This window comes from Cetorhinus maximus, chromosome 6 (assembly GCF_964194155.1).
Source record: "Cetorhinus maximus chromosome 6, sCetMax3.hap1.1, whole genome shotgun sequence".
Lineage (NCBI taxonomy): Eukaryota > Metazoa > Chordata > Chondrichthyes > Lamniformes > Cetorhinidae > Cetorhinus > Cetorhinus maximus.
Window position 1 is genome coordinate 142294286 of NC_135884.1, and position 19859 is coordinate 142314144.

At 45.5% G+C, this 19859-nt stretch overlaps 1 protein-coding gene across 4 annotated transcripts in view; it reads right to left on the reverse strand.

Annotated features, from left to right (window-relative positions):
- gse1b (Gse1 coiled-coil protein b) overlaps window positions 1-19859 on the reverse strand; it is a 599837-nt gene that overhangs the window by 321327 nt on the left and 258651 nt on the right. The gene's annotated exons all lie outside the window — the stretch shown is intronic.

A 19859-nucleotide genomic window follows, 5' to 3' on the forward strand; every position in this document is an offset into this window, starting at 1 on the left:
TGACGCCCTGCCTGAACACTGCACCAGTTCAGATGAGGTAACACAGCACAGATCAACGTTTGAACATCGGACTTCCTTGTCCACGTGAGCCAAACACTTATCCCTTGTCTGATTTTCCAATGGATGTTACATGCACGGTACAATCTCCACACTGTGGATGGGAAGGTCAGTGTTAGCCTCGCCCCGTCCCCCACTCAATACAGATTTGAGTCACTTGGCCCTTGGGTTTCCTTCTCCATCCAATGGCTCAACTAAGAATTAACCAAACTCAACCCAAGAGATGGAAAACTCCCCCCTCCATCCCCCCCATTGGGTCAATATTTAGTGTGCTACAACTGACCTTTGCTGCTGATTCAAATCATAAACAAGTTCCGCAAGACTGCGTCAGGGGGCAGGAGCCTAGCTCTGATGACTGTGTGGTGAAATGAATCAACCCAAAGGTGATGCACAAATTACAGTGAGCCACCCAATGCATACTTGTGGAGTGAGAGGTTCTCACCAGACAGACCAGGGCAAGTGGCAGGCATGCAGTGGTTTTGATAATGCGAACCTAGCAATTTACAGCTCAGCTGTGTTTTCTATCAATGTTTATGGTGGTAACGTGGAGTTTAAAAAAACACAGATAGAAAATGGAACTTTGATTTCGTTCACAGGCTAAACCATATAACACTGACATCACAGTCTCTTCCTCTCCTGACAGTTACAGTGCTACAGAGGCAGCACGAGAACAATCCAATGTGAAAAGCACAACTTTGCAGCCTGGACTGGCTGATGATGGCTTTTGAAGTTATCTTGGTTTATTTTATTAATTCATGGGATGTAGGCATGTCGCTGGCTAGGCCCATCCCTAATTGCCCTTGAGAAGGTGGTGGTGAGCTGCCTTCTTGAACCACTGCAGTCCACGTGGTGTAGGTACACCCACAGTGCTGTTAGGGAAGGAGTTTCAGGATTTTTGACCCAGTGACAGTGAAGAAACGGCGATATGTTTCCAAGTCAGGATGGTTTGTGGCTTGAAAGGGAACTTCCAGGTAGTGGTAGCATAGCTTCAGGTGCAGATTGAGACAGGGGGCATGCTAATGCTGGGAATGAAGACGTGCATGCAAGCGAAATTTTAAAGGGAAGGGCCAATTAAAGGGGAAGTGTCTGTCTTGAATGGTTTCTTTTAACAAATACAAATTTACTTTACCATCTACCCTCCTAATTAACATCTCAAAACTACGATACATCAAAGCACCCAGACTAGCTGGCTTTAATCCAATTAAGACACACACATAGACACAGACCCCACTAGAACTCTATTTTAAAAAATAATTTCCAATAATGTTATAGATATTAATATCTATTCGTGACATGGGCGTTGGCAAAGAAAGACAGGTTGATTATCCTCAGTGGGCCTTTGTTCCTGCAGGGCCACAAGAAGCAATGACAGACGATGAGTGGAGGGCCTCCAAGAGGGTGGCCAATTTTATGGTTCATCTCTGCTTGCTAAAGAGAGCTCTGGTCCTTTTGTTTCTGTTGGTGCTGGTTTGAGGGCCACAGTGGGTGAGTCCTCTCATACAGCCTGAATCCACACAGTCCTCTCCCTCTTCTTCCACAGAATCCGGATACAGGGGGTTTCCACTCGGAAAACCACTAGGGACACAGGGATGGGAGAAGGCCATTCAGTCCCTCAAACCTATTCTGCCATTCAGTTAGTTCATGGCTCATCTGTTGCTTAACTCCATTCATCCACCTTCATTCAGTAACCTTTAATATTCCTACATAACAAAAATCATTGATCTCAGTTATGACATTTTCAATTGACCCTCAGCCTAAACAGCTTTTGTTGACATAGAAAGTTCGATTTCCACTACACTTTGTATTGAGAAGTGCTTTCTGGCATCACCTCTGAACAGCCTAGCCCCAATTTTAAGGTTATGTTCCTTTGTTCTGGACTTGCCCTATCAGAGGATATAGTTTCTCCCTATCAAAATCTTTAACCATCTTAAGCGCCTCAATAAGATCACTCTATACCCAAGGAAATATAAACCTAGTCAAGACAACATGTCCTGATAAGTTAACTCTTTTAGCCCCAGTATCATTCCGATGAATCTATCCTCCAAACCACTATATCCTTCCTGAGGTACAGTGCATTAAATTGAGCACAGTACTCCTGATGGAGTCTAAGCGGGAGTGGCGGTGCACAGGGTATAAAATAATTGAACAACAGACATAAAGTCTCACAAGTAGCTAAGTGCCAGCAAAAAATAATAGAATAAAGTAATTAAAAAAGGACTGAAGTTTTGCAGGTTCAATATAATTAGCTGAATCCTTTCAATCAGCTATTGCCACAGCCCATTCACTCCCCAGCAAAGGAGGAATTCACCCATTGAACAGGGGAACTTGCAGGGCTGAATGTTGCAAAATAGTACACAGAACACTTCTCCCCTAAATCTACACCTTTATATCAGAAGTTCAAGTTCCACTCCAGAACAAAATCCAGGCTGAAACTCAAGTGCACCACTGAGGGAGTGCTCCGCTGTCGGTGGTGCCATCTTTCACGTGAGAAGTTAACTCAAGGCCTTGTGTGCCCACTGAGATGGATGTAAAAGATCCCACAGCACTATTTAAAGAAAAGCAGGGGATTTATCCTCAGCGTCCTAACCAACATTTATCCCTCAACCGACATCAGTAAAAAACAATTGCCTGGTCCTTATCACATTGCTGCTTGTGGGAGCTTGCTGTGCACAAATTGGCTGCAGTGTTTCCTACCTCACAACAGTGACTACACTTCAACAGTGCTTCATTGGCTGTTAAATGCTTTGAGTTTGTGACAAGGGGCTTATATAAATGATGGTCTTTTTAAGTGTTTGAGGCCATTCCTACACTTCAGGTCTCCAGCCCCTGGAACATAGGGAGAGTTCAGGCAGGACAGAACTCCCATCTATTATTCAATGTGGTTTGTACCCATCTTCACAAGCACCTAAGTACAAAGTGAAAACATTCTCTTGAAAGCCAACTAGACTCCTTGCTGCTGCATAAAAAGACTTGTACTTTATATCATTTTCCACATCCACAGGACAGGCCTCCACAGTCAATGAAGCACATTTTGAAAATTTAGTCACCATTATGAGGCAGGAAACGCAGCAACCAATTTGTGCCCAACAAACTCCCACAAAAAGCAATGCAATAAGGCCCATATAATCTGTTTTTACTTTGCGTGTGATGCTGGTTGCAGGTTAAGTACTGGCCAGGACACTGGAGAGAAGTATTCTTCTTTAAAATAGTACCATGGGATCTTATCCATCAAAATGAGAGGGCAGACGGGCCTCAATTTAATGGTTCATCTGAAAGACGGCACCTCAACAATGCATTGGAGTGTCAGTCATGATTTTCTACTCAAGTCTCTGGAGCGAGACTTGAACCCACAACCTTTAAACTCAAGAGGCAAGGGGGTTATCAATTGAGCTGCAGCTGACAGCCTCCTCAAGATGAATCTTAACTGTAATTGAAATTTTCCAAAGCCTTTCACAGTTTTTTTCCAGTCATATTCGCTGGACCGTTCTGTAGCTGAGACTGATGGCCTGAGGTAATAAAGAGAGCAGAGGGTGTCATCTCAAATCTTCAAGCAGTCTCCTGGTTTCCCCACTTGCCAATCAGTCATTGTGAAGGTTGATATCACACGCAGCAATTGTAGCTTTGATTGATAAATCCAAAACTTCATCTCCTCTAATAGTAAACTGCAACTGGAGAAAAACAACAACATACTGCCTCCAGGACTTTGGGTTCAGTTCCCTGTAAGTTCTGTAATGTTGACAGGCTGGCAGGTCAAGGACATCCCACAGCACTTTACGGCCAATGAAGTACTTTTGAAGTGTAGTCACTCTTATAATGTCGGAAACACTGCAGCCAATTTGCACACAGCAAGATCACATTAATAATCTGTTTCATTGATGTTGATTATGGATAAATATTGGTCAGGACACCGACACTGCATGGTAGCTGCAGGCATCCTTACCAGCAGCTGGCACAGCTTTGCATTTCTGCTGCCCCCGGCACCTGGTGAAGGCAGTTCTCCAACAGACGTTGCAAAATGGGTGCAACCATGCTGTTTGTTGGTGGGCGTTGGCAAAGAAAGACAGGCTGATCATCCTCAATGGGCCTTCGTTCCTGCAGGGCCACAAGAAGCAATGACAGACGACAAGTGGAGGGCCTCCAAGAGGGCGGCCAATTTTGCTGTCAAATTGTCACCATTGTTGCTTCCACAAGCCTGTGACTGATTGAGCCTTCAGCGTGTCGGTACACAGCAGCTGACAGGAAACTGCAGGGACTGTGTCAGTAATGAAAAGCCTTTGATTTTGTCGCTCCCCACAACCATTTCCACCATGGACAGGATGGGCTGAATGGCCTTCATTATGTAACTCCATCAGCTCAAAGTCTGAAATTCCTCCTTTAATGTAAAATAGGAGAATGTAATAAATGAACCATTAGCAAAATCATGGGCTTTGAAAGGTGAGACTGCTGAGGGCTTTGCTAGCAGGGTGTTGAATCAGGGAGTAAAGCAAACATTTTGTTGAAAGAATTTCGCCCTGCTCCAGGATTTGTTTCTGTGCCTCCCAGTCAGTAGCTGACAGGTGGTTTTTGGCTCAGTTTTGTATTGTTTGAATTTCTTTTCTCAAATCCTCAATTTTTAAACAATCCTTTCTCATTCCCCACCACCTCCCTCCCCCTCCATCCCATGATGTTGGAGTTAGCACACAGCTCTGAGTTTGGCCGCCATTAGTGACTGGGTCGGAGCAGAGTGATTTGGGTGGGGGTAGTCTGTGCACAGGTCATCCTGGGTCCTCTCTTTCAAGCTGGTGCTTCATGGCTCAGTTGAGATTGGCGGGACATGGATGTCTGCAGGAAATAAAGTTGAAGTCCCCCCCCAGTCAGTAATATAGTACTGTATCTCAATTTGGGGAGAGGCCCAAACTGCCCACTGCAGTATTGGAACAATGTGACTGAACCATTTGTTCTTCAGCAAAGAAAAAGATAAACAAGTCCCCTGGCTTTCAGCAAGTTACCACAATCCAGTTTTACGTGTGAAAGCAGCAATTACATTTTCATTGGTTATTGCAGAGTTCCTGCTTCCCTCTCCAACTGAAAACAGTCCTGGTTGGAATGAAACACTGGTGTTATCATATGGCCTCAACTGAAGATGAGAACTCTCACTGTGCATCTATCTCTCAGCCCAGCTGTCTATATAGATGAGGGAGAACTGGATTGGACAGGAGCGGAGGAGAGGCTTTCTCCTCAGGGCTTTAGTGGTGTTAGTGCAAATAACACCATTGCTTAACCCCCATAACAGAAACATTTTACCTCTGATAACCAATGCCACTCCTATCAGTTAACACAACGTGGAGCCAAATATTTCACATTCCCACAGACGGTGGGCAAGTATCAGACCTTTTCTGTATTTAGCGGGGGACCAAATTCCTAGTTTGCCAATCATGTGCTTGGGAGTTTTTAACTTCACAATTAAACTAATTTTGTGGAGCTGTGAAAAGTGCCAGTCAGCTTTGCAAAAGGTTTCCTGGCACCAATAAAAGGCATGGCTTCCCTCGAATTTACTCTCCTCCCAAAGTATGGCACTATTGTAGTTATGGTACAGGGCAGGTAACCCTGAAGGCAAGTTGTGAAACTGGATTCAGTCAGTTCGTTTGTGGGCTAGGACTGGAGGCAGGGGAAGGGATGGTAAAAAATCAAACTCAACTGGGTGACTAGTGGACCTCAGGGCAGTTGCCACCTCCACCTGATCTGTCCTCCATGCGATTCTAATCCACGTTATGTGATTTTAAAAATTCATTCACAGGATGTGGGCTTCACTGGCTGGGCTGTTAGGGACGGAGTTCCAGGATTTTGAACCAGTGAAAGTGAAGGAACAGCGACATAATTCTAAGTCAGGATAGTGAGTGACATGGACGGGAACTTCCAGTTGGGGGTGTTCCCATCTATCTGCTCCCTTGTCCTTCTAGATGGTAGTGGTTGCGGGTTTGAAAGTTGCTGTCCAAGGAGCCTTGTTGAATTCCTGCAGTAGCTCTTGATATGGTACACACTGCTGCCACTGTGCGTCGGTGGTAGAGGGAGTGAATGTTTGTGAAAGGAGTGCCAATCAAGTGGGCTTTGCACTATCCAGTGCTTTCAGGCGTTTTTTGATATCACATGGAGTGATTGGAATTGGCTGAAGACTGGCATCTGTGATGTTGGGAACCTCCTGAGGAGGCTGAGATGGATCATCCACTCAGCACTTCTGGCTGAAGATTGTAGCAAGTGCTTCAGCCTCATTTTCTGCACTATGTGTTGGGCTCTCCCATCATTGAGGATGGGGATATTTGTAGAGCCTCCTCCTCCAGTGAGTTGTTTAATTGTCCACCACCATTCATGACTGGATGTGGAATGACTGCAGAGCTTAGATCTGATCTGTTGGTTGTGGGATCATTTAGGTCTGTCTATCACTTGCTGCTTATGCTGTTTAGCACACAAGTAGTCCTGTGTTATAGCTTCACCAGGTTGACACCTCATTTTTTGGTATGCCTGGTACTGCTTCTGGCATGCCCTCCTGCACTCTTCATTGAACCAGGTATGAGCCCCTAGCTTGATGGTAATGGTAGAGTGGGGGATATGCCAGGCCATGAGGTTACAGGTTGTGTTCGAGTACAATTCTGCTGCTGCTGATGGTCCACAGCGCCTCATGGATGCCCAGTCTTCAGTTGCTAGATCTGTTCAAAATCTATCCCATTTAGCACGGTGATAGTGCCACACAACACGATGAAGGGCATCCTCAATGTGAAGGCGGGACTTCGTCTCCACAATGACTGTGCGGTGGTCACTCCTACCGATACTGTCGTGGACAGATGCATCTGCGTTAGGCAGGTTGGTGAGGATGAGGTCAAGTATATTTTTCCCTCTTGTTGGTTATCTCATCACCTGCCGCACACCCAGTCTAGCGGCTACATCCTTTAGGACTCCGCCAGCTTGGTTAGTAGTGGTGCTACCGAGCCACTCTTGGTGATGTACATTGATGTACTCCCAGAGTACATTCTGTGCCCTTGGAACCCTCGGTGCTTCCTCCAAGTGGTGTTCAACATGGAGGAGCACTGGTTCATCATCTGAGGGAAGGCTGTATGTGGTAATCAGCAGTAAGCTTCCTTGCCCATGTTTGACCTGATGCCATGAGACTTCATGGGGTCTGGAGTCGATGTTGAGGATGCCCAGGACAACTCCCTCCCAACTGTATACCATTGTGCCACCACCTCTGCTGGGTCTGTCCTGCTGATGGGACAGGACATACCCTGGGATGGTGATGGTGGTGCCTGGGACGTTATTTGTAATGTATGATTCCGTGAGGATGACTATGTCAGGCTGTTGCTTGACTAGTCTGTGGGACAGCTCTCCCAATTTTGGCACAAGCCCCAAAATGTTAGTAAGGAGGACTTTGTAGGGTCGACAGAGCTGAATTTGCAGTTGTCAGTTTCGGTGCCTCGGTCAATGCCGGGTGGTCTGCCTGGTTTCATTCCTTTTTTTGTAGCAGTTTGATACAATTGAGTGGCTTGCTAGGCCATTTCAGAGTGCATTTCAGAGTCAACCACATTGCTGTGGGTCTGGAGTCACATGTAGGCCAGACCAGGTGAGGATTGACCCTTAATGCCACCTGAAATGGCCTAACAAGCCACTCAGTTGTATAAATAGGCTGCCACAATGCACAATCAGGGCAGCTAGGGAGGGGTAATAAAAGTGGCCTTGCCAACACTGCCCACATGAAAACACATGAAAACACATGATCTGGTGCACCATCCATTATTTCACTTGTATCTGGCCTACGTTATTTGGTTACACCAAGCATGACTAACTCACCTCATCTCAACATACTTATCCATGAGCATCATTCCACCTGTTGCTCCCGCACTTTCAAACCTACAGGGTGAGTGTAAGATGAAAAGAAAAGCTGTTTGGCTTCCCTCAAGTTACTATACTTGCAGGAAGGTTGCCAAAAAAAGCAGCAAACTCAATCACTTAAAGGTGTGGTGTGGTGGCACAGCAGGTGACGACGCAGCAGAGTGGACTACAAAGGCAATAGGCCTCCCCATCCATAGAATGCTGAATTATCAATCTCAGTCAAACCATGCAGTGGTGGTCCCTTGCCCACAGAGAGAGGAAGTCGCCCTGGATTAATCACTCAGACTCCGAGTAGCCAGTCACAGATTGGCAACAGCAGAAGTAGGTTATTGCCCCTGTCTTATCGGTCAAGGGGATGTCAGACACCAAGTGGTGACCAAAGGCCTACCTGTGTCACCAGGAGTAATGTAGAATGGTGGGTGCCACAGGAACAGGAGTAGGCCATTCAGCCCCTCAAGCCTGTTCCTCCATTCAACTGGATCATGGCAGATCTGTCCATCTACACTATTTATCTACCTTAGCTCCCAAACCCATATACCCCTTGCTGAACAAAAATCCATCAATCTCGGGTTGTGAAATATTCAACTGACCCCCTCAGCCTCAAACCACTCGTGTGGTTATCTGCTGAGATTGTGAGTCATCATCCACTTTTGAATCCTTGTGCGCGTTGACACAATGTGAGGTTCTCAGCAAAGAGTGTGAACTGACATCTACACATCTTCAATATTGATCGATCGATGAGTCATAAAGAACAAGAAAGTCTTTCCCTGCTGCTGGCGAATAAACACAAGTTTCAAGAGGGAACAGGACCTGAAACTGTTTGGAAGAGTAATGCAGAACTGTTGCAGGCGCACAAAATAGTCAGGAGAGGAAATGGAAATTGAGGGAAGATAGCAAAGAGACCTGCAGGCAGAGTGTCAAATAGAGATAAGCAAGGAGAAAAATGTGCTGGAAATGAAGTCACACAATGAGTACTTGTGTGAAAAATAACTGAAAAAAAGTCTTGCATTTATCTGACACTTTATTATCTCCCAAGCCCAAGGGATGATTGTTTTAAAAAGTGCAATCATTGTTGTTATACAGGCAACAAAATATATCAGCTCAACCATTGGCTTCACTATAATACTGGCCCAACATACACTGAAGTGACTGATAATATCTTGTATTGATATGGCGTTTTTAATATAAAAAAAAGCTTCACACAGGATTATCTCATGTTCAAGCGACAGCAAGTCTTTCAACTGACAGGAAAATCTCTGTTTTCTGGCCTGTTCCGGGAGTGGGAGGCGTCGGTTAATCAAACATGCCGGTTAACAGAGATGTAAGGTCAGGTCCGCGCTTTTGTCCAATGAGAAAGCACCAGGATGACCATGCGGGTACTGAGGCTTAATGAGAGGTGTGGGCGGGAGTGCGCAAGTTGAGTAAGCAGCGTCAATGGGAGATGGTGCTGCGGAGCAGTGGAGGCTGAGACCGGAGTGAGGACAGACCGTTGATAACTATTACCAGTGAGTTTGACATCTCCAATCAAAAAACAGGCCTGATCCCAGAATTCCGGTTAATAGAGAATTCTGGTTGGTAGAGCCCTGGGGAACAGAAATTCTACTGTATATAGTGCCTATAACAGAGTAAAATGCCGCAAGGTGCTTTTAAAAAATGTATTCATTCATGGGATGTGGGCATCGCTGACAAGGCCAGCATTTTTTGCCCATTCCTAATTGCCCTTGAGAAGGTGGTGGTGAGCTGCTGCCTTGAACCGCTGCAGTCAAGGTGGCGTAGGTACACCCACAGTGCTGTTAGGGAAGGAGTTCCAGGATTTTGACCCAGTGACAGTGAAGGAACGGCGATATATTTCCAAGTCAGGATGGTGTGTGCCTTGGCGGGGAGCTTGCAGGTGGTGGTGTTCCCATGCACCTGCTGCCCTTGTCCTTCCATGTGGTAGAGGTCGCTTGTTTGGAAGGTGCTGTCAAAGGAGTCTTGGTGAGTTGCTGCAGTGCATCTTGTAGATGGTACACACGACTGCCACTGTGCATCGGTGGTGGAGGGACTGGATGTTTAAGGTGGTAAATGGGCTACTTTGTCCTGGATGGTGTCGAGCTTCACAGAAGCAACTCTCATACAGAATTTGACACTGCCTCTCAACCTCCCTCCCCTCCCTTATGGCACTCCTTGAAACCTACCTCTTGACCAAGCTTGTCCACACTCAGCTGTCCCAATATCACCTTATGCGGTGTCAATTTTTGTTTGATAACCCTGCTGTGACGCGCCTTGGGGTGTTTTTTTTAACAAGATGAAGGGGCTATACAAATCCAAGTTGTTGTTGTAGTCTGTTATTTTTTTTTTAATATATAAATGAAACGGTAAACTGAGGATGATCAGCAGCACAGAGTTTTCTGGCAGGCTACATACGCAGCTTCCTAGCTCAGTTCTTTCAGTAAGCGGCTGCTGTGACTTATGTAGGGACTGAAAATCCTTCCCCACCACCACCACAAGCCTCTTTAAGATGCTGTGTTTCCAAAGGCACTGGCTTCATCAAGGAGTGAGCTCCAAAGTAAAACCTGCTGGAGAATCTGGAACACATTTAATTGCCCCGCATCAATCCACAACTGAGTGCTTGCAGCGTGAGACATGCTCAGGAGCTGTCCTTGCTAAGGAAAATTAATTAGTTTCAGTGGCTTAAAATGACCTGGCAGCCATATGGAATATGTTTAAAGCTGTAACCCCAATTTATCTTGTCACAGCCTCAAACCCTCCATAGATAGTCTCTTAAATTTCAATCTGTCACTGCAGATCATAGATGTTCCCTTTTAAAAGATTTCAGTCCTGCACAATTCGTCTCCTCTCCTTGTTTGGTTTCTCGCCGCTGCTCTAGCTGCCCCCTCCACGCTCCCCGGTTAATAAACAGCAGAGGGTTGCAGTCGCCTGTGGCTCCGACATCTCGCTGCTCCTTACCCAGCCTGTTTGCTTGCCTGGGGTCCGTTAATCTCAGCTAATGCACCTTCTCACTTGACAGGGCTGGAGAATTACGAGCTTTCCCCACAATGCTGCAAGTCAAGAGTGATTTACAGGCATTGCCCAGGACACATCATTTGTCTGCTTTTCACTGGCATTTGTCACCGCTTCCCGGCAGAAAGCGATTGCCTATGTCTCCTGTGACTGTGGTCGGGGGTTGGAGAATTGCTGCTGTGTGACTATACCTGCTGATAACCACAGCAGCAGGCTAGTGCCTTGTTAAACTTTGTTTACTTTTGAAGCCAGGCCTGTGTACTCAAGTCCGCCGCACTGCCACCCTGACTTCTAAACACGTTGCCAAATGGCTCAAACAGCTGGAGCGTTTCATCCTAAGATGCTTCTTTGATGTTCTCTCCTTCTCTTCCTCCTCCCAGCCCTGCCTTCATGCTTAGAATTTACAGTGGAGGACTACTTAAGAAAGATTGAGATGTTGCACAGAGATTTATTACAGATCCCTGTCTCTGTAACCTCCTCCAGCCCTAAGCCCTCCTGGATATCTACACTCCTCCAACTCTAGCCTTTTGCACCTTTGCTCCATCGCTGGTGGCTGCATGTGCCTTCAGCTGTCAATGCACTAAACTCTGGAATTCTCTCCCTGAACATCTCCTCCTTTGAGACACTCCTTAAAACTCAGCTCTTTGACCAAGCTTTTTATCATCTGCCCTGAAGTCTCGCTATCTGGCTAGCTGTCAATTTTTTGTGATACACTCCTGTGAAGCACCTTGTGATGTTTTACAATTTATTTTTCTTTATTCTTTCATGGGATGTGGGCGTCGCTGGTATGGCCAGCATTTGTTGCCCATCCCTAATTTTTTTTTTGAAAAAATATACTTTATCCTGAAAGGGCATTACAAAAATTTTTTAAATGGCCATCAGAGAGTGCAATGATATTCAAGTTTTCTACCTGGATCATGTTGCGCTCTGAGGTGCTTCAATACAATCAAAGGAAGATTGAAAATGTTTCAAAATGGTCATTCCAGAAAGTGCAATGGTATTTAACTTGTCTACATAGATCATGTTGCACTCTGAGGTGTTTCAATGTAATGATGATACACGTAATATTCACTGGATACTTTCAAATGAGAGTCCCATCCCTCATTGCCCTTAAACTGAGTGGCTTGCTATAGGCCACTTCAGAGGGCAGTTAAGAGTCAACCACATTACTGGAATTACATGTAGGTCAGACCGGGCAAGGGTGGCAGATTTTATTTCCTATGGGACATTAGTGAACCAGATGGGTTTTTACAACAATCAATGTCATGGTCACCATTACTGAGACTAGCTTTATATTCCAGGTTTTATCAATTGAATTTAAATTTGAACCCATGTCCTCACAGCATTAGTCAGGGCCTCTGGATTACTAGTCCAGTGACATTACCACTACGCCACCATCTTCTTCTCCCTTTACAATGATAATGGTACCACATAAAAGGAAGTTGTTGTTTTATTCTACATCCACTACGTATGTACAGGAGTAGATGTCTCCGTGCTCTACTTTCACATTCTGCTTCCGAATGGCTTTCACTGACATTCAGAATTCAAAGCCCAAGTAAAGACCACCGTTGTCCTCTCTAGAAATGTGAAGACTGAGAGGTGGCATCATAGAGGTCTTTCAAATTATGAAAGGGTTCAATGGGGTAGACATAGAGAAGATATTTCCACTTGTGGGGTGTCATATAAATAAGATTGTTCGATTTATTAGTGACTATAAACTCAGGAGAAACTCCTTTACCCAGAGAGTGGTTGGAATGTGTGGAACTTGCTATCAAGGGAGGATTTTAAAATGAAAAGGATAGATGCATTTAAGGGGAGGAACACAAGAGTTAAGAGCAGGAGAAGGCCATTTGATCTGATTATGGCCTCAACGCCACTTTCCTGCCTGCCCTCCCTCGTAACCCCGGGCTCACTTGTTGATCAAAAACCTGTCTAACTCAGCCAAGAATATGTTCAATGACCCAGCCTCCGCTGCTCTCTGGAGAAGAGAATTCCACAGACTAACGACCCTCTGGGAGGAGAAAACTCTCCTCACCTCAGTGTTAAATGGAAGACCCCTAATTTTTAAATTGTTGAACTGTGGAAACTAGGTAAGTACACGAGCCAGAAAAGAATAGGAGGATATCATAGAATGATACGAGGGTTGTGGATGCTCCATCTTTGAATACATTTAAGGCCAGGATAGACAGATTTCTGGTCTCTCTGTGAATTAAGGGACATGGGGAGTGAGTGGGAAAATGGAGTTGAAGCCCAAAATCAGTCTTGATTGCATTGAATGGCGGAGCAGACTCAATGGGCCGTGCGGTCTACTCCTGCTCCTTCTTATGTTCTTAGGATACAACACAGAGGAAGGCTATTCGGCCCATTGTGCCTGTGCCATCTCTTTGAAAGAGCTATCCGATGAGCCTCATTCCCCTGCTCTTTCCCCATAGCCCTGCACATTTTCTACCTTTCAAATATTTAATTTTGCTTCAGACTTCATCCCAGCCCATCGGAGCTTTACATGCTCTATCTCCTTGGGTGTGATGATAGGTACAATAAAATGGGAGGAAGGGCGCGTGGTGCATAAAAAAAAATGACATAGACTTTTTGGGTCAAAGGGCCTGTTTCTGTGCTGTGCAATTCAATGTTATTTAATGGCTTGTGCAGCTCAAGAGTGAGAGCAAGGCAGCTTCCCACTGTGGCAATGGCTCTGCTACTGAATCGACTTGTTTTCTCACCTAGTTCCTGCCCTCAGCACATCTCAGGGAATGACATGTGCTCACCAACAGGGGGAAAGGAGAACTTGAGGGGAAACCTCCCTGTGTAGGCCTCAAGCACCTTCTAGTGGCAGACCAAGGCACAACATTAGAGGAGCCGCCTGTAGTGAAACAGCAGCCTGCCTATAAAATGTGTAAAATCTGTAAATCCAAGTAGATTAAGTGAAAGCTGCTTTGACAATGGTGGTCAGCCACTGGCAGCTGCATTCCCGGAGCCATGTCAAAATAAAACTATCAGATATTTTAAGGTCGGTGGCCTGCAAAACTCAAGGGGTTTGGTGCGTGGGTCTTCCCGAGGACAGTGAGTGAAGTCGTCTTGTACACCCCAACTCTCCACTGTGGTGACCCTGTGAGGCATCGTCTTGGTAAAACCACTCAAGTCTGTGCTTCACAGGCAGCCAACGCTTGTCCAGGGATGGCATGCCAGAAAATAACACTCAGCAGATTAGCCAGTATCTGCGCAGAGAGAGGATCTGAGTTCATGTTTCAGGTCATTGACCTTGCATTAGAACTGGAAAGTGTTAGAGATTATGGAATTTTAGAGGAGGGGAAAGTGGTATTGGTGGGGATGGGGAGGGAAAGGAAGAAAAAACAAAGGGGAAGGTCTGTGATAAGGTGGTATCCATGACAAATCTTCCACTTCCATCTTTCCTTTCCCTCTCACCCCCCCAACCCCCACAACTTTTCCCTGGCTCTGTACAGAGTCGGTAGGAGTGACCACCGCACAGTCGTTGTGGAGACGAAGTCCTGCCTTCACATTGAGGATACCCTTCATCGTGTTGTGTGGCATTACCACTGTGCTAAGTGGGATAGATTTCGAACAGATCTAGCGACTCAAGACTGTGCATCCATGAGGCACTGTGGGACATTAGCAGCAGCAGAATTGTACTCGTGGCCCGGCATATCCCCCACTCTACAATTGCCACCATGCCAGGGAATCAACCCTGGTTCAATGAAGAGTGCAGGAGGACATGCCAGGAACAGCACCAGGCATACCTAAAAATGAGGTGTCAACCTGGTGAAGCTATAACACAGGACTATTTGCATGCCAAACAGCATAAGCAGCAAGTGATAGACAGAGCTAAGCGATCCCACAACCAACGGGTCATATCTAAGCTCTGCAGTCCTGCCACATCCAGTCGTGAATGGTGGTGGACAGTTAAACAACTCACTGGCGGAGGAGGCTCTACAAATATCCCCATTCTCAGTGCAAAAGAATAAGGCTGAAGCAACAGTCTTCAGCCAGAAGTGCCGAATGAATGATATATCTCGGGCTCCTCCGTGTGTCCCCAGCATCACAGATGCCAGTCTTCAGCCAATTCGATTCACTCCACGTGATATGAAGAAATGGCTGAAGGCACTGGAAAGTGCTAAGGCTATGGGCCCTGACAATATTCTGGTAATACTACTGAAGACTTGTGCTCCAGAACTTGCTGCGCTTCTAGCCAAGCTGTACCAGTACAGCTACAACACTGGCATCTACCCGGCTATGTGGAAAATTGATCACGTATGTCCCGTACACAAAAAGGACAAATCCAACCCGGCCAATTACCGCCCCATCAGTCTACTCTCCATCATCAGTAAAGAAATGGAAGGGGTCATCAACAGTGCTATCAAGCAGCACTTACTTAGTAATAACCTGCTCACTGACACCCAGTTTGGGTTCCGCCAGGGCCACTCAGCTCATGACCTCAATACTCGATTCAAACATGGGCAAAAGAGCTGAACTCCTGAGGTGAGGTGAGAGTGACGGCCCTTGGCATCAAGGCCGCATTTTACTGAGTGTGGCATCAAGGAGCCCTAGCAAAGCTGGAGTCAATGGGAATCGGGGTGAAAACTCTCCACTGGTTGGAGTCATACCCAGCACAAAGGAAGGTGGTTGTGGCTGTTGGAGGTCAATCATCTCAGCTCCAGGACATCACTGCAGGACTTCCTCAGGGTAGAGTCCTCGGCCCAACCATCTTCAGCTGCTTCATCAATGACCTTTCTTCCATCGTAAGTTCAGAAGTGGGGATGTTCGCTGATGATTGCACAATGTTCAGCACCATTTGTGATTCCTCAGATACTGAAGCAATCCATGTCAAAATGCAGCAAGACCTGGACAATATCCAGGCTTGGGCTGACAACTGACAAGTAACATTTGCGCCACACAAGTGTCAGGCAATGACCATCTCCAACAAGAGAGAATCCAACCATCGCCCCATGACATTCAATGGCATTACCATCACTGAATCCCCCACTATCAACATCCTGGGAGTTACCACTGACCAGAAGCTGAACTGGACTAGCCATATAAATACTGTGGCTGCAAGAGCAGGTCCAAGGCTAGGAATCCTGATGAGTGACTCACTTCCTGACTCTCCAGAACCTGTCCACCATCTACAAGGCACAAGTCAGAAGTGTGATGCAATACTCCCCAATTGCCTGGATAATTGCAGCTCCCACAACACTCAAGAAACTTGACACCATCCAGGACAAAGCAGCCCACTTGATTGGCACCACAACCACAAACATTCAGTTTCTCCACCAAGGACGCACAGTAGCAGCAGTGTGTACCATCTACAAGATGTACTGCAGGAATTCACCAAGGCTCCTTCGACAGCACCTTCCAAAGCCATGACCACTACCATCTAGAAGGACAAGGGAAGCAGATAGATGGGAACACCGCCACCTGGAAGTTCCTCTCCAAGTCACTCATTATCCTGACTTGGAAATATACCACTGTTCCTTCACTGTCGCTGGGTCAAAATCCTGGAACTCCCTTCCTAACAGCACTGTGGGTGTACCTACACCACAGGGACTGCAGCAGTTCAAGAAGGCAGCTCACCACCACCTTCTCAAGGGCAACTAGGGATGGGCAATAAATGCTGGCCCAGCCAGCGAAGCCCACATCCCGTGAATGAATTTTTAAAAAAAACTTGCTTCCTGCCCAGCTGTCCTGCTTGTAGTTACTGCCACCAGGTGATCTGCTGTCATGGTCTGTCACACTTGTCTGTCTTCCACCATCCTCACACATCGACTGTGGCTCACCTGCAACCATCATCCAACTGCGCTTAGATTGGTCCCTCTTCCTGCTGCCCTCACTTTGCCCTCTAGAAAGAATTCTGAAGCTTTGCAGCTCTGATCAAATGGCCAAAATACTGACATTTTCTTCTCTGGATGTAATGAGAATGGATGTTATTTCAGAAAACATTTTGAGGAATGTTGCATTATTCTGTAAAGAAGGCTGGGTGTCTCTGTGTGTGTGTGTGTGTGTAATTTAATTAAGCTGGGCAAGAGTTTGATAGGAGTCAGGTTGTCTGGGGGTTTAGAAGCATGAAAAGGATAAAGGTATTAAGTTCAGGCACAATAGGTTAGATCTAACATTTGCATTTTTAGATAAGTTGAGAGGTTGTTTCAATATCAAAGGGGAGTCAGAGGTGTCAAGGAAAATGTTTGCATCTTGCAGGAGTCCATAGGTAAATAGTAGTGAGGACATTATATATTTATTGACGCAAAAGCCAAGACAAGATGGAAACATGGGAGGGTTTGAGTTTCAAAGGTGTGTGAGAACAATGGGGCCGAGATGAAAGGAAAGAAGGTATATTAGAGTTACTGAGGATAGCTGCTTTTAGCTATTGAGCTGGATAGTGGTTAAGCTGCAGATGGCTGAAGCAGTTTGAGCTGTTGAGAAGTCTTGCGCTGCAGCAAGCAGTTTTATTCTGAAATGAATTCCATCACAAAGAGGAAGAGGGTAAAGGTCATGTGGTACATCTCTAAAGAAGCTGCAGCAGCCTGCCTTTTGTGATATTACTGAATTTTTCATATTTAAATATCTGTAAGGGAATGTTGCCTGGAAAGTGTTTACTTGTGGGTTTGACCAAGTAATTGTGTAACTGTAATCTTGCGTGCTTAAGTTTTCTTTTCTTTCTTGTTAATAAAATCTTCACTTTTAATTTTTAAAAACCTGAGGGTGTTACTGGATCTCTTACTGCTGAGGTCAGTACATCGTCTTCTCGTTGTCAGAATGTAAGCCAAGTTTCCCCCTGGGATTTGGTTTGCGTAGCAATTAACACCAGCTGTGCTCACAACAATGTCGCTTTGGTATAGCCAGCGCTCCAGGATTGGCCTGGGGTCTCCACGAATTGAAGATCAACCCCCAGGACACTGCTGTGTACAATCCTGCAGAAAACATGGCTGGAGCACTGGGGAAAGTCAGATAATGAAGCCTCCAGGAATACATTTAATCACAGTTGACAACCCCATATCGCTTGTACTTGCTTAAAAACTGTCAAATGTCCAACTTTTTCCCATTTTGATGAATAGGACGTGAATAAACGTGAACTCAGCTTCTGCCTCCACAAGCCCTGACTGTTTTTCTGTATTTTCAATTTTTATTTCAAATTTCCTGCAACCGCAGTGTTGTGCCTAGATCGGGTTGCAAACTGGTAAAACTTTCTTTACATAGCTCTACAATGCCTGCAGCTCCAGTGGGTTGGGTCTACAATACCACTGGTTGCCTGTAGGTCAAGTAGATTTAGTCTATGATACCATTGGTTGGCTGCGGGGTGAGGTGAATTGGGTCTATAATCCCATTGGTTGCCTGGAGGGCCAGTGGTTTAGGTCTACAATGCCATTGGTTGGATGCTGCTGTGGCACCGTATGCTTTGGCAGTTCAGCAGATGGTGAGGGAATCTCACATCTGTGTCTGCCTGCATTCTTCGAGAGTAAAAGCACCTTGAGGGGCAAAGCATTGGAAATCACCTTGCGTTGCCAGCCCGTCAGATTGGAAGCGGGGTGTCATTTGCACAAGGACTTTTCTCCAACTTAAAACTGATTGCTGTTAATCCACTGATGGGTTGGTAGAGTGAGATGAGGTGGGAGGAGGCTGGTATGAAGCAGGAAACAGGCATGGACCTATTGTGTTGAATGGCCTGTTTCTGTGCTGTACAATTCTATGTAAGCCTCCAGATTCTATTTTAAAACATAGAAACTCTTAAGACTGGCAGAAGACCACTCCATATTGAGCTGACTAAAAGCACATTTAATCTGTGGTGAAAAGCAAATTTTGTTTTTTTTTCCCTGGTGTCAGTTAATGGTCTCCAAAAAAGATAGTGAATTAAAAGATAAGAGCACACATGCAGGAGATATCTATGACTTATTGTGTAGAGTTGGCTCCATTTGTAGTACTCTCACTTCTATTTCATAGTATATACAGCAATAGAATAAGGCCACTCAACCCAACTGATCTATGCCAGTGTTTATGCTCCACATGAGCCTCCTCCCATTTTATTTAACCTCACCCCATCAACATATCATTTTCCTTTCTCCATCTTGTGCTTACCTAGCCTCCTCTTAAATGTAGCTATGCTATTTGGCTCTAAATCAAATGGTTGTAGGTGCAAACTCAGGGACTTCAGCATTTAATCCACTCTGACACTCCTGCATGCACCGAGGGCATTTTGCACTGTCGGTATTGCCGTCATTCAGATGAGATGTTAAGGATCAGATGGTGTACATCCTAGGCTTCTAAAAGAGATAGCTGCAGAGATGGTGGATGTGCTAACTATGATTTTCCAAAAATCCCTAGATTCTGGAACAATCCCAGCAGATCGAAAGCTAACAAACATAACACTGCTATTCAAGAGAGGGGGAAGGGAAAAACAGGGAATGACAGGCCAGTTAGACTGGCACCAGTCATTGGGACAGTGCTGAAATCTATTATTGAGGAAGTCTTAACAACGTACTTAGAAAAGCATAGTATGATTACAACAAGTCAATATGGTTTTACAAAAGAGAAATCTTGTCTGACAAATTTATTAGAGTTTTGAAAGGATATAACTAGTAGGATAGACAAAGGAGAGCCAGTCGATGTAGTATACTTGAATTTCCAAAAGGCATTCAATTAAATGCTACACAAAAGGTTAATATTCATGGGAGTTTGGGGTGACATATTAGCATGGATAGAGGATTGGTTAGAGGGAAGCAGAGAGTAGAGATAAATGGGGCATTTACAAGTTGGTAAGCTGTGACAAGTGGAGTGCCGCAAGGATCAGTGCTGGGGCCTCAGCTATTCACAGTCTATATTAATGACTTAGATGAACAGACAGAGAGTAATGTTTGCTGATGATACAAAGCTAGGTGGGGACGCAAGCTGTGAGGTGGACACAAAGAGGCTGCAAAGAGATATAGACAGGTTAA